This window comes from Ostrea edulis, chromosome 7 (genome assembly GCF_947568905.1).
Source record: "Ostrea edulis chromosome 7, xbOstEdul1.1, whole genome shotgun sequence".
Classification (NCBI taxonomy): domain Eukaryota; kingdom Metazoa; phylum Mollusca; class Bivalvia; order Ostreida; family Ostreidae; genus Ostrea; species Ostrea edulis.
Window position 1 is genome coordinate 64342407 of NC_079170.1, and position 15806 is coordinate 64358212.

General features: G+C 33.6%; 1 pseudogene; it reads right to left on the minus strand.

Moving 5' to 3' along the window:
• Window positions 1-644: 644 nt before the first annotated feature.
• LOC130048738 (uncharacterized) lies at window positions 645-15494 on the minus strand (annotated as a pseudogene).
• Window positions 15495-15806: the final 312 nt, after the last annotated feature.

Here is a 15806-nt window from a genome sequence, read left to right on the forward strand (position 1 = left end):
TAATTAATATAAACAAAAACATTGTAAAATCTTAGAAAAATATTCTCGAGAACCACTGAGCCAATTTCAAACAAACTTGACAAAAATAATCTTCCAATTGAAGGGGACCAAGTGACCTTTGGCCTTCTTTGTAGAAAATCTAAGCAAGGCAATGTTTCACAAACTGTTTAAGGTAGAGCTTTAAGATGATATAGATTACCATGTTTTCATGAGGGAAAAGATTGCAAAAAATCTTTTAAATTCCCAGTACAAATGTAGTGAGAAAGTGGCCCATGGGACTTTTGTTTTTGTTAATGTTTGATGGAAATCTGTAACAACTGTTTGGTTACTATTGACTATACATTTATTCATCATGTGATGCTTACTCCTCCTAGGCACCTGATCCCACCTCTGGTGTGTTCAGGGGTCCGTGTTTGCCAAACTATCTATTTGTATTGCTTATAGGAGTTATGAGATTGATCACTGTTCGTTATCTTCACCTTGCATGAATGTAGTCTATGCTGTATGATATGCAATTGAATCTTCAAAATATTTTTTAAACAAACTATATTGCTAGGTGAAAATTTCCTTTCTGAAAATAACGTGTGCTGTGCCGAAGTCATGACTTTAATTTGTTTTCAATCTCATTATAGAAAAGTTAAACATTTTTACATTGCAAGAACTGGGTTAATATAAATTTTCAAGATCAATGACAGAAGGCACGGTATTATAAAAATCCATTGCACAAAACAAAATGATTTCTATACCTTGTTCTCTTCTGGTATAAACTTATGAAAATAGAAATCGATGCATGTTTCAATTTTTATCGCCCAGTTATCATCCCTTGCAATACGGAAAATTGCGAGATCTTGTTGTGTTCATACTACCAAACCACATCACATTTTCTTTGCAATATGGAGGTGGCAATAAACTTGGTGACAATAATCGGTGTTTTCTTTTAAATGCAATTAATCAGCTACTTTTTCTGAAATTATCTAGAACATTTTAATAATTTTCATGTTGATGGTGAAGAAAAGAAAAATAATATCTTTAATGCTTGGTGATTTTTAGCTCTTTCATGTCTTATCATTAGTGCAATATTATACAGCTAATCATACCAAGGATTTGTTTTGACTTCAACTCCATCTGCCATCTTCATATTCCTAGTTAAATATGAGCACCTAACTTCAATCAGGTCAGGTTCCAAGTACTTAACTGCCTCTGACTGGAAATGCAAAATATCTGGCTGATGGTTGACAATGCCATCTGGAGAAGCCCCTATAATTCCAGATTCATGTAGCCACAATCCTCCACAATAATGAGTGAAACTGCATAAAGCATGAATATTTTAGGAAGGCTGTAATATTAATTACTCTGGGGTTAAAATATACCTGTTTCATGTACAGATACCCCTAACACAGTGTATTTTTCAACGGTAGTATTTTCGTTGGCTACCCCCATGCTATTACAGGACACTTCTCCAAACTGTAGGCAGGCATCAATCTTTTCATCAAAGACTTACTAATCCTAAGAAAAAACATCAATATGGCTGCTTATACACCCATATGAAAGGTGAAGATGACGAACAGTGATCAATCTCAAAACTCCTACAAGCAATACAAAATAGATAGTTGGGCAAACACGGTCCCCTGGACACAACATATGTGTGATCAGGTGCCTTGAAGGAGTAAGCATTTCTTGTCGACCGGTCACACCAGCCGGGAGTCCTATATCATATGTTCAAGAGAAATGGTTGATTCAATTTAATATTGTGGATGTAAAACACATCTTATACATGCATTACAACAGTTGATAATAATGCCTCTTCAGTCTAACAACTCTTAAAACTTGTCCAAAATTAGAAGCTGTGATGCGCAACTTCCTAACTGCTGCCCATAATGCATTAGTTCTCTGTCCCTTAGTTCTTTCAACTGTTATTTCAATGATGTGGCTAGTGACCTTAAGTTGCTGACGGAGCTACTCTTCTGACAATAAAAGGTCTTCCAACAGTGGGACAGGTGGTTGCTGTATGGGAGTATGTAGAGTGCTTCAAAACGATTTCTATAAAAATGTGAAAACAAGGAAAAGTGAAAGTCACCATTATCAAGTAAACACTTGATTATGTGCAAAACGTTTACATTACATGTAGGCACTTAATGATTATATGAATAATAATTATATTCATTTAATCATGTGTATTTTAGGTTTAATAGGCTAACTTAGTAATAAAATACTTGCATTAAGAAATGGTTTTCATACATAGTTGTATGTTTATTGTTTAATGTCCTTCATAAAATAGAAAACCAACAAAAAATATATTTAAAAAACAAGTTTTAAAACTGGAAAAAAAAAATAAATGCTTAAAATAATTTCAGAACATTTTCAACAGGAAACAAATTAATTAACTTCAGACAGCAAATAGAGATTGGTTTCTATTCCTGTTCAGTTCAAATACTTTTATTCTACTTCAATCTCTCAATCCCTCTTTTCCCCAAGAAATGATTTACCAGTAAACCTCCCAAGATTTCCATGCATTTGAAACAACACCTCGTGATCACTATCATCAAATGGTCGTAAAAGAGCACTGTCAAACATCAGATATTTGCCATCAAAACATATAAAAGTTACATTGAACTTGATGTACAGTTTTAAAGTCAAAATATTTCCCCCTCCGTTTGGGGGTTGGAGGTGTCACTTCAGCAGAACAAGTACAATGTTTATATTAATTTTGCAGTAAATATTATATACAACTAACCAGTACATTAGTTGGATAAGAAGATGGATACATTTCCTCAATTGTCTCAATATTCTGAAGTCAAGACTTTGTGCGCTTCAACCAACTACATCTCACATCAGTCTTACAAACATTCTTGTATCTGAAAATACACAAACGGACATAATTTGATGCATTCAAAATCATTCATAAGAAACAGAATTTGATTAAGAAATGTTCTTCATCTTACCCAAAGAGAAGAACTGCAGCAACATGATAACATGAGTAATCCCTCAAGACACATTCACAGGAAGAAAACTTAACGATATCATCATCCAATTCAATCTAATGTGATAATTAAAAAGAAGAAAATGTTAAAGTGTTAATATTTAGTAATTATCTGTTGTGTTTTATAAACATTCTTTACCCCCCCCCCCCGTTCTTTCTAATCTCAAAGACAGTTGTTGAGCACATATTTTTTTTACTAACTCCTCGGATTTCGATGAGTTCTACCACTCTCCATTAACGGTTAGAGAAGATTTGATCTTGATATATGTAAATATAATTAAACATTGAATACATCGTCATACAATGTATTTAAGAAATTTCGGCATTTTCCTTAGTCAGTGGTCAGAGTTGATGCATGATGCGCGTATGCAAAAGAACATGTGCAGCTATAACATTGCAGTATGTCCCTGTTTACTTACCATTACTTTGTATGCTAGGTTCCTCATGCTGCCCTGGAGAGTTCCTGTAATCACCCGGTTTTCCTCATCAAAGAGAAATCTGAAACATGGTTACTATTCACAGAGTTGTCTGACCGTCGTTGTAGCTTTACCTAAGTATATGTAGCCCAATAGCGCAGGGAGATCGCCATGTATACTTGTTCCCGGAAGTACCCGTTTAGGCGAAATCTCGAGACACGTGATATTGACTTAAACGGTCTATTGGGAAACTTTATCCACCCTGCGAACTTGCATTTTACATAACTATAAACAATATATTCTATTCACGCGTCTGCCATTAAAATCCGACAACGATGTTGATCTATCTACGGTGTAACTGACGACAAAATAGAATAACACTGTTCTCCAAAAGTAAGTCAGTGTGAATGATATATCTGGCATTTGTGCCAGGTATGAACGATGTTATATGCTGGTCTTCGTGTTGATAAAGTTATAAATCTACCATGCTATAAATCTACGATGTATGATACAGGAGTATCTAAGAGTATACAATCATCGATATTTATCTAAACTACATAAAACTACGAACGCTTGTGTATTTTCTATCAGAGTTTGGATTGAAAATATCCTATGATTGGTTACTTGTCAGAGTATACTACATTGGTGCATGTATTGGTGACTTAATGCAGAAAAATACATTGAAATATAGGGCTTAATGCACTTCCATTAACAAAATATACCTTTAATCAATCATTGATGTTTTCTTACCTTATTTGCAGCAAATATAGCCACTCAATGTTTTACGTTTATTATAAGTTGTACAGGCAACCGAATCGAAATTTATATATATATATATATATATATATATATATATATATATATATATATATATATATATATTGAGTTGCGTCAAGCGAAAAGGTACCTTCGTGACATGTTTACAATAACAGGGGCTAAGCCCGTTTTGGGCCCGGACTCTGTGATACCATAAATATAGACTAAATACCCGAAATGTCTCAAACTTCAAAGAAGGGGAAAATGGGTAATAATAATCTAAATAAAATAGAATAAACAAAAACAAAAAATAAAAAAAATAATGTTCAATTTCCTTCTATACATGTAGGTGCAATATCCCAAGAATAATGTTTTGATCAGTTTTAAGGTCTTTAAGATTTTAAGTATATCGGGTATTTAGTGTTTTCATTAAAATAGCAGATCTTGTTAACAGTTGATGCTGCTGAGGAAAAATAAGTCGTGTAGCGTATACACGAAGAACATTATTAAAGTATGAGGAAGTAAGTAGCTGTAAACGTATTATATTTAGCGTGTACGATATTTGGCGGAAATCGTTTTTTCAACAAGTTAGCGTAGATTTGATTTAGCGCATTCCTGAATTACTTTAAACATCTAGATTTACGGATGGCATTTAGCGATGTACTTGATTTAGCGGAAGCTGCGTTCCGCCAAAGTCGCTAAATAGAATTCACAGCCAAATGTACTACACTTACAGTAATTGATGTGAAATTTTAATTGACGGGTCCGAAATATTCCACACTAATCTGAATTTCGCTGCTGTCATGGGCGAGAAACGAATCCGTGACCTGGACCGGTAAATGTTGTAGTAAAAATAAACAAGTGAAATCGAAAAAAGGATGATGTATATCTTTGTTATCTTAAGGTGACTCCACACTCACAGTTTTATCTGATACAAGTTTGAGAAGTGTATGTATTTCCATTTATTAGAGTTAATGAAATAAAATACATAGGTCATCGCACTTTTTAAGATGAGAGATGTACATAAACAGAATCATATATCACCGTCAGGAAATTGCTATTTTCCTTAAACAGCGTTATCAAAATTTCATAAAAACTGGTTAGGACGATATAGTAGCATTCATAACAATTCCATGAAACTATATCTTCACAAAAATATACACAATATATGTAAATAATAAAGGAAATCTATCGCATAATAGACTTGATAAAGAAATCAATAGAAACAGAGTTATTGCCCTTGTATTCAATATTTTGAAACATATCATTGATTATTCTTCTATAACTTAAATATTTGAAATAGTTTATTTTTAACAAGATTTTTTACAATATGTATCGAGAAATTTATACTCCAACAAAATTGATGTTCCTTTCATGCATAAATCTAAATAAATCATTGATTTTGCAAAATCTGATTACATCACAGGAGGTTGGAATTACTTTAAGAACCTGCGACTTGAAATTTTACACGCAAGTAATTAAAACATTAATCTATGCAAGGACAACGACAAATTACGCACAACGTACATATTTTAAGATTTTTTAGGCATTTGAAGCGAGTGGTTAGTTTTATTTATCTTGGTTAGAGTTAGACCCCTTTCAATAGTTATGGTATCACAGAGTTTGGGCCCAAAACGGGCTTAGCCCCTGTGCTTAGAATAACGTCACAATCGATCGAAAAAGTAATGTTATTACAGCCGAAAGTTGCCGAAAAAAATCTGAACGCGAAAAAAAAGAGAAATTTTAGTAGAGAAAATACCAGCAAACACTGTCATGCCATAGATATGCAGGTAATGTATTATATTTAGCTTAATAACACCTAATTCATTGTTTAAATTGTGTTTCACGTGTGTCCCCCAGAATTATCCGTTTTCTGCATGGAAGGTAGCATTTGTCTTGTCTGGCTAAATGATTCTTACACAACAAGGAGTCTACCGTAAGCAGTTTGTGTGCATTGGGCTATAAGTGACATGATGCAAATAATAAATCTGATGTAAACAATGCACATAAATGATGAGATGGGAACTAAATGTATTTGTATAAATAGTTTTGTATTGATGTTTACAAACAGACGATATGTGCACCGATAACCGACATTGCGTTGTTGATGAAAGATGTAGATCAAGTATAAGAACGGGAAAACATGCATAATCAATGGATAGACTTATAGAACTATTGGATATAAAGTTTGTAGAGAGATTTTACCACACTTAAATCGTTTATCTAAAAATTCTCCTTTTCTAAATATATTTGTTTCTTGTTTTCTCACCGTCAGCCACGAAGGCAAATTGGTTGTAAAGTAGCGTTCTCGACTGCCATTCGAGCGATCCGGCTTCAATTCTCTTAGCGACCGCGCATCTTTGTTTTGTTTATTTTTCTTTTCTTTTTGATGGCAATTTAAAAAAAAATAATTTCTCTTTTAAGTTCACTCATTATTTTATTTTTTTTAAAGGTAATATAAACATTATTAGATGTAGTCTTAAGCATTATCTATAGTATTAATTTCTAGAGGATGTTACTCTTATCAAATGAATTTAATTTTTCACATAATTTAAGCAATGTTTTTATTTGAATTGATTTTGCATAAACTTAAAAAAATGATGATGTTAAAGCCATTCACTTTTTCAAAAATCCAAATCTATATATTTTAAAAGGTATGACTAAATATATGATGTTGCCAAAAGAAAAGCTGGTTTTTATAACTCTAAAATCAACATAAAACAAAAGTAAAAGAATTAAATACACCCATTAGATTGGCAAATTCTTTAACAATTCAAAAAATTCTAATCACTCTACGCATTGATTTTGATTGACACACACCCAGTAAATAATAATAAGAAGAAATACAGTATGTCACTGTTGTCTTTTTTATTAATAACAATATTCATTCAACATTCATATCCATCCATTCCAAATGGTCGAAGCCATTACCAGTGTTGATGTTTGATATCCTATATATTTTATGTTATATACCTGTCGCAGGGAAAATGTTCATTATAACATGTTATTTCTAGATAGAGCATTAACATTTTGAAAATGAAACGAAATTATTTGTTGCTCCAACATTGAAAATCTCATTTTGATTAGATAGCTGCAGCATTATATCAGCTTGCAAATATGCTCCGACCTGGAAATGTGTTATTTCAATACAATAATTGCATCATTTTGTGTGAACATTGATCAAAAAAGAAAATATATATATTTCTAATGCGAAAGATGTAAAGGTCAATTCATAGCATGAACAACGTATATGATAAATTGTACTGCCATATTAAAACATGATTTTGAATTGTTTGGTGATTTTGAACAAAAAAATATGACACATACTAAAAGGTCAAGAGTAAATATAATACTTCTTTATATGCTGCATCTTATACTGTGTGCACTATTTTTTCAAAAACAAAACTTTGATACAAAAATAATCATATGAAACGAATTTATACATACATGTAATTACATGCTTTATAACTAGTTTTAGACAACTTGATTGACGAATTCCTACCTCATCATAAATCAGTTCCCGAATCTGCACCACCTGATGAGGGGAAGGGTGATTCGGACATAAGACAATCAATCGACAGAGCTCACAATGAGGATCTCGGAAAGAAAATAAGGAAATTTGGCGAAACATTTGCACAGAAAACAGCGACGAAAACAACGTGCAATGGATAAAATGTCTCGTAGTGTTTGAAAGAAAAAGTATGAAAATCTTGCACATGTGGAAAAAACTGTCTAGGTCATGACAATTCAAAAGAAATACAAAATCCCATCTTGATTACCAATGAATTATCAAAGGAGGATATATATATGATTATTATTGATAAATGTTCATAGTTTTGGCATCAGTACACAATGTGAAAAGTCTCTTTCAGGTCATAGATGTTGTGGGAATGAGTACGAAGTCCAACATCTTCATCGTAATTATACAATAATGATGCAGACGAATATTCTTGTATTTCTTTAAAACAAATATCAAATTTAAGTTTGAGTTTTTCTTTATTTGAGCAGTCAAAATTTGAGTAAAATCTCAAACTTAAGTCCAGGTTTCGACATATCGAAGTTTTCTTTGAGAAAGCCAGGCCTGGTGAAATTTCATGAAAGTGGTACGACTGGAAGACATTTACCATTACAGCGAATTCTTCTGAATTATGTCCGTCAAAGGCATACGGAAATATAACTTATTGTCACATGTCAATGTGTATATCTGAGTAATAAATGCATTTAAATTTCCTGAGCTGAATTTTCATTTGATCATGGGAATGAACTCGGTGACGTTACACTATCATCATTGCGTATCCCAGTAGTTGCCAGGTCTCACAGAAATCGGTGAAAAAGGGGATGCAGCAACTTTGCAGAAGGATATATTCAGGAGATCGCAGGCGACATAAATGAAGTTATACTTACGTAGAGTGCGCTACAGCTATTGTGATTTCTTAGATGAACGAGAATAGAAATATACCTTAACTAGATGAAGGAATAACTATCAGTATTCACGTATACAAAATCTAGTGAAAAGAGGATATATTTCACTTTGCATTGCAACCAAAAATGTTCGATAATGCAAGTAAATGTGGATTAGTATTTCACCTTTCATTTCGATCAGTTGTTTTCATTAAAGTCAATCTAGGGGACAATAGCCTAGTGGCCAATAAGAAAATGTAACTCAATTCATCGCCAATAATTTCCCTAAACCCAACAACCACCCCGTCCCATTAAGTAGAACACCCTAAGCAGCAGAGTGTCTGGCGCGAAACCTCGGACGAGGACATTTCCCTTTTTGAAAGAATACAAAAAGATACTAAGGAGAGCATCTAGCACCTAAACTAGGATTATGTCACCTGAAATATATATCTTATGTGAATATGTGACGCTTAGGATATCTGTCCTCTTAATAAGAACTGACCTCAAAAGGGTACAGTACGTATAAGCACCGTTTTGGAGCACGAAGGTACTAAATATACCAAACAAAATCACTATTTGAAAGAATAAAGGAAGGGGTCCAATTAACCCTTTCTCTACCGGCACATTTTAGAGGTTTTCAAAGACTAAATGACAGTATTTTTAAATCGCTTTAAATCTGCATGGATCACGATTTGGGGTAGGCATATGACATGCAGTTTTATTAGGAATTGGACAGGGAACAATTTCTTATAAAATTTGTCAATGTATCCCATGACATCAAATAGGTCTACGGGGTCAAAGGTCATATAAGTGCACATTTTTGCAATCTTTTTTCTCTGAAATATATATATTACGACCCCTCTCACTAGATTAGAGTCAAAAATAGGAAATTCTAAATGTATGAGCTAATGTGTTTTTTAATATACTACAAAAAGAACAAAATCAAACTAATCAATTTTATTGACAAACAAATATTTTTGGTTGCTAAGTAACAACACTCATAGTACAATTTTGACCATAATTTGCCTTTCTGCATCCATTCGACACAATTTAAACGGAATTACAATCTATGATGATTAGTAAATGTCACATTATTTTAAAAATATAATCTTTAAATAGATCTTAATCATTTTAAAAGGTTTTTAACAAAAAATATGATGAAGAGAATTAAGGTCATCAAATGGAAACTTCGTACTTTATATAATTGTCCATCATTTTCTAATAATATGACGTTTTGCCATTGTGTTCCATTAAATAGAATAAGTATTGCAACATTAAAACAAAGATCTTTCAATTATTATCAATCTAAAATAATCTATTTTTTAATTCAATTATATTTGGTTGCTAAGCAACAACACCTTATCAGATGTTATCAAAAAGTAGTAACCATTTTTCCTCTCCAAGTTCAACATATACGAATGTTCAAGTACTTACTTTCAATCACTAGATTTAAATGTACTTGCATCATATTTAACAAAAATGTTCTTATATTCAACCTCTTGAAACCTATTTCTAGACATAATTCTTGATAATGAGTTGTTCCAACAGGGGTATGCGTTGACCAATATCTGTCTATCAACAGGAACTTCACAGCAGGCGTGTATAAGATAATGCACAAAAATCTGGAAAAAAGTATTTCTTAATACTTAGTCCTAAATACTAATGTATTGTCAAAGCTTTTGAAAACTCAAATTGGCTCTCTAAATGTTTTCGATAATCAAGGCCCTCTGGAAAGTGTGCATTTAATTACTTATGACATTTTATCAGAGGTAATTGTAGTACATATTTAATAAATGAGTTACATTGACAGCCAGATTAATTTTGGTAAAGGTAATCTTTTTACTATGCATTTTATTATTGTTTTTAAACTGGAAATCACTGCCACAATATCGGTTTTTAAAACTAGTAATACCTGTACAGTTCCTCTTCAATGAGAGGCTGCAAACTTCCTTGGGAAGTATATGACAACCCTTCCCCCTAGATATGACCATCTCAGCATAATGGTTGGTGGCAACACAGATGGAGAAAACCAAATCTTCTGTCAAAGACACTAAATAAAATCTGCAGTTCTCCGAATAATAGGGTCCCATATCTGAAAGAAAATTGCAAATAAAATCAGTATTGGCCACCATACCTTAAAACGTGTCATACCTTATAATTAGAAACTAATTAGAAATTGTTTTGTCTCATTTTGTATGTATACGATCCCTAGTTATGCAGCAAAAAAAAAAAAAAAAAAAAAAAAAAAACAAACAAACAAACAACCCCCCCCCCCCCAGTAAAATGGTACACACATATCAGTGTACCATAATGCCATGATTCCAATTGTGAATGTATTATCTGGATTTATTTGAATGTTAATCAAATTTATACTGATTTAACCCAAAATTCAACCTCAAAGAGTCATAGCAACTGAAAGCCAGGTTGTCACCCCGAATGAAATGCCACAGTTCTGGGATCAGGTGTTCCTGTGTCCTCCACATCAGCATCCTTCCAATGCATGTCTGGATTTGTCAGTAGACTGTCACTAGCGGATGATACCTGGGAACTTCTCATTAAATATTGGGATGTCAATACCCTTTTTAAAGAAGAAAAGAAATTACAATTAAGAATTGTTGGTTTATGTTTAAAAAGCAAAATCTAAGTTTCACGGTAGCATGGAACAGTTTCGCACTTAAATTTATTTACTCAAATTTATTTAAAGATAAGGTAAGGGATTGCATACATGTGTTAGAAATGAATGGAATATTTTATTATACATTGCGAGAGTAGCAGAGTGGGTAATGGAAAAACATGTATCATGTAGGTATCTGCATTATGCCTAGCATATATTATACACGAGGGCAAATACTGAAGAAATTCAGGTTAAAACCTACAGGGTCCAGCGAAAATACTGAAACTCTGAGGGAAAGTGAATGACCCCAGATATAAAAGTTGAATTGAATTGCTTCTTAATGGTACCCAGTGTCTAAATCCCCTTGCATGGTACTCTGATGGGTTGTGGATTTAGTCGAAATTAGAGAAAATCTAGGCAAGAAGGGGGTTGATTGATTGATGTTTTCTGCCAAACTCAACAATTTTTCAGTTTTCTGGTGGCACCCAGTTTTTTTTTTTATTGGTGGAAGAGAGAACCCAGATACCTGGGGAGAGACCACCGATCTTTCGAAAGTAAACTGGGAAAACTTTCTCACTTACCGGCGCGAACGGGATTCGAACCCATGCCAACAGAGGTGAGAGGCGTGTGATTTTGAGCGCAATGCTCTAACCACTCCGCCACGGAGGAGGCCGGCAAGAAGGGGACACGTACTCATCAGCTCATAGCATACAAGTACCAGCATGTATGGATCACATGTAATTTATGGTCATAAGCTACTAAGTGTATATAAAATACATGTATTTGGATTAAAGAGAAATCAATATGATTTTTCATTAGCCTGTTATAACCAGGCTTTTATTGATGTTAACCCACCCCCATATTGACCCAAACACACATTTTGTTTTTATTCCTGTTACAGAATAAAGAAAATAATTCAAATTATGATCATAAATTCTATCATTACAATAATGCAAAGTGTGTTTTCCTAACATATTGTGTTTTCTTTTCATAGAAAGATAATTTCTTTTATAAACATGGAAAAAACTTGGAAAATAGCCTTCTCACCAGCGGTCGTGAATGCCCATTCTGATTGAAACCACCCCATCCCATTATACACTAAAGACACCCCCTTCTTACACTCGCGCGTCGGGTAAGGAGATAATTCTGGGGGGAAGGGGGGGGGGTGTTAATCAAACTGCCGGACCCGGACAGGTGTTATTCACTTGGTTTAGATATCATAAAATATAAATATTTTCTTTCATGAAACGACAAATCATGGCATCAAATCGCGGTAAATTAATCGTGAATTTTTCATAACATGGCAGAACCGCATTTTTTTTTCTTTTTAGTCGGCCTATGTGGCTACATCAACTTACATGTACGTATTTATACTGAATGCATGATCGTTTGGGTCATCCTGCAACAGGAGATCCAGGGCATCTTCTTCTTCTGACATCAGGTCGTTTTGAAGATGTAAAATACAAACGTTCGCTGTGACAGTCACGGTGAAGCTGTGTTGTTTTCGTTGAAACGGAAACACGTGTGTTCTCCGTGCATACTTTCAGAAAACCCCGCGAGGCCCGCGATCCGGATCACGGAAAAATAAAAGTATACGGGCTATATATAGGCGAACTTCTCTTTTGTTTTCTTTCTTTGGCAGAGAAAAAAATTATTACTATTCCGAACAAATATAACGTTTATATCTGAATTTGAAGTATTTTATTTATTGTTTTTTAAAATTCAATCTGCGATGTAACATTCTCAATATGTGTTTTATGAAGTTACATGTAGGTTGTGTACCTGTTATAAACCAATATTGGTTTTATGCTTTTTAAAAAAGCAGAGATACCTGGCTGATTATTTCATACATGTATGTATGTTGTTTTAGTGTAAAAAAAGGTACTGAAATTACTAAAAGAGGACAATACAAATAGTTTTCACCACTTTGTGCGACGCACGTCGATTGCTGTTAGCGACGTCGATTTGTCGCTAATTTTTAAGAAAACCACGCAGCATGTCCTAATTTCATTTTATTGTAATATAAAAACTACCGAGAATTATAATATGAACAAGGGTCCATTAAAAAGAACATTTCTTCTACTTTTACAGGATGTATTTACTTTTCCCTATTTCTATACATAAATATGGATAAAACGCCGCTCTGTTTAAACATTGAGAAATAAAATCGTAAAACAACGTATATGTGCAAAAAATTGCTATTTTCTTCTAACTTTGCCATGCATTGAAAATAATTTTGATATGTACTGAAAGCAGGGAATATATGCTTTTGAAAAATATAAAAAATATTGCATTCATAGGGAAAATTAAAAAAAAGCATAGCGAGGGGGGAAATGGCCTTGCGACAAAGCGTTGTGTCATATTTAGACGAAGTCATCTTTCATTTTAAATGCTTTTTGTAATTTAATGGCTTTATTTATTCAATTGATTTTTGCATAGTTAAAAAATATAGAAAATTTCCAAAAATATGATATATAAAACATATATATTACGTCCGTAGTTTCAAAGATTTATAGACACTCCTTTTGCGTAGCCCTGTTTTTACGCGCTATCGGTCATATTGACCAATACGGTACAGAGAGGGTTAAAGTACCTAGAGCCTAAAGTACAGATAAGTCTGGGACGCTTTAGGACAGTGGACCAAATAGAAATTACCCCTGAAGGATATTTTATGCACCGATTCATACGACAAATCCTGATATCCTTTGACATTTTAAAGTTTGGAGACCGTAGTTCTATTTGTGGAAGTTTGGATTATTTTTCAGAGTCTGCCACTACATCATTGATTAATCGGAAGAAAGATACCTCTGCACACTTATGTTCATGGAACAGTTCAAAATGGAGAGAGACAGGAATCATTATTGATTCTCTACCGGCGTTTTCAGCGTTACCAAAGAAGACGTTAACGCTAAGTGTGTGTCAAAAACATTGAGAGCATAATCGTTGATTATGACATGCATTAATTTTTATCGGAAAAGGACACGGACAGAGTTCAGTGTTCCAGACAACCCCTCATATCAACGTGAACCTCCTATATTATGTAAAGGACAAGTCGGTATCGGTAGGGATGATTCAGGTTGGATGCGGTATAAACACTTCGCATTTGTGAAATAAATGTCCCCCTCCGGTTCCCACAAAAATATTACATCAATACTAAGAGGAAAAATGTTATACAGCATTACATAAGCCTTTCATAATTCTGCTATAAAACTTCAGAGCCAGAGGCATTTTCGTCGAACACTTAAAGGTACATACGTACTCGTAATCAATTTTTTTTTCTTTCCAAAGTAACATAGTTAGTGTATCTATAATGGCGGTTTATAACAAGTTATGTAGCGTAAACTAATTGATTTCATCCCGAAAGAAAGAAATTGGTCACAATAAGTTCTTCATTTCTGACCAATATTTAACTCTCGGAAATCTTCGGTTAACCTATTTGCATAATGTATGCATAGCGCGCGCCTTTTAAACACGTGATTACAGAGAAAACAATGGCGTCGGTAAGTATTGACGTTATTTCACTTTGAGTAATCTTTTGTATATATTGGAAGAAGAACCATTCCGATTAAATTAGTTTTAGTAGATCATGTGCAAAACACTAATTATTAATTAGATATGCACATATCCAAGAATTGGTTGAAAATATCCAAAATGAATGACTTGAATCTCTTCTACCAAAAATAGCGTCTGTCATACGTCTTGCCACGCTTGTTTGTTTATATTTTTAGAACTTTACAGATTTTAGTCTGATTAATTAGAGACACAGGCACGTATAATTGGGGGAGGGGATACGTTTTCGAAAATAGCCATCATTTGTTATGTTTGGATATATCAAAGATATATACCCCCCCCCCTATACCTAATGACAGTTGTACATGTATAATAAAATGGGTCGAAAGCAAGTTGGAAAGTTTTGAATAAAAATTATTTAGTGAAGTATGGGCATTCATTGATTAAAAGATTTTTAAAGAAACTACTTCTCTTCCGGATGACCCCTTCCCAGCAACATACACATTAAAACCCATGTGCCCAATTTGTGATAGTAGAATGGGAGATTCAAAATCACTTGTTATCCACCTAATTCTATAGCATTGTCCTTACAATCCTCACCCCACCTATTATCTCAACCCAATAAATAATAATCACATGTTTTCGTCTGTTGTTGAAGACTTTTCCACTTCTCAATTGCTCCTCCAATGTAAATTCTACTTCCTGCCAGTTTCTGGTTGTACTCCTTCTTCCTTCTTTTTCTCTCTGATGTTGTCAGAGTGGCTACTCTCCCTCCTCTTTTTTTCGCTTTCTTTTCTCTTACTTCGTCTTCCGCCATTTTTGTTTTGTTTATCGCGCGATATGCTAATAAGAGGGTCACGTGGTCAGCATTCGGCTTCTTTCGGAGAGACAGACTGTCTTTTGAAAATATTTTCATTTATATCTTTAAAACCATAGATTTTTGAATACATGTTTAATAGAGTTTTTTAGGTATTTTTATTCATAGAATACCGTAGTAATAATATTTTTATAAAAAATTAGTATGAAAATTGGAGCATATGCATCTTTAACGGCAACAAAATGAAATTAAATATCTGTAATTTATAACCAATTTCGAAAGCCTCTCACATTCCATCATCCCAGAGTGATT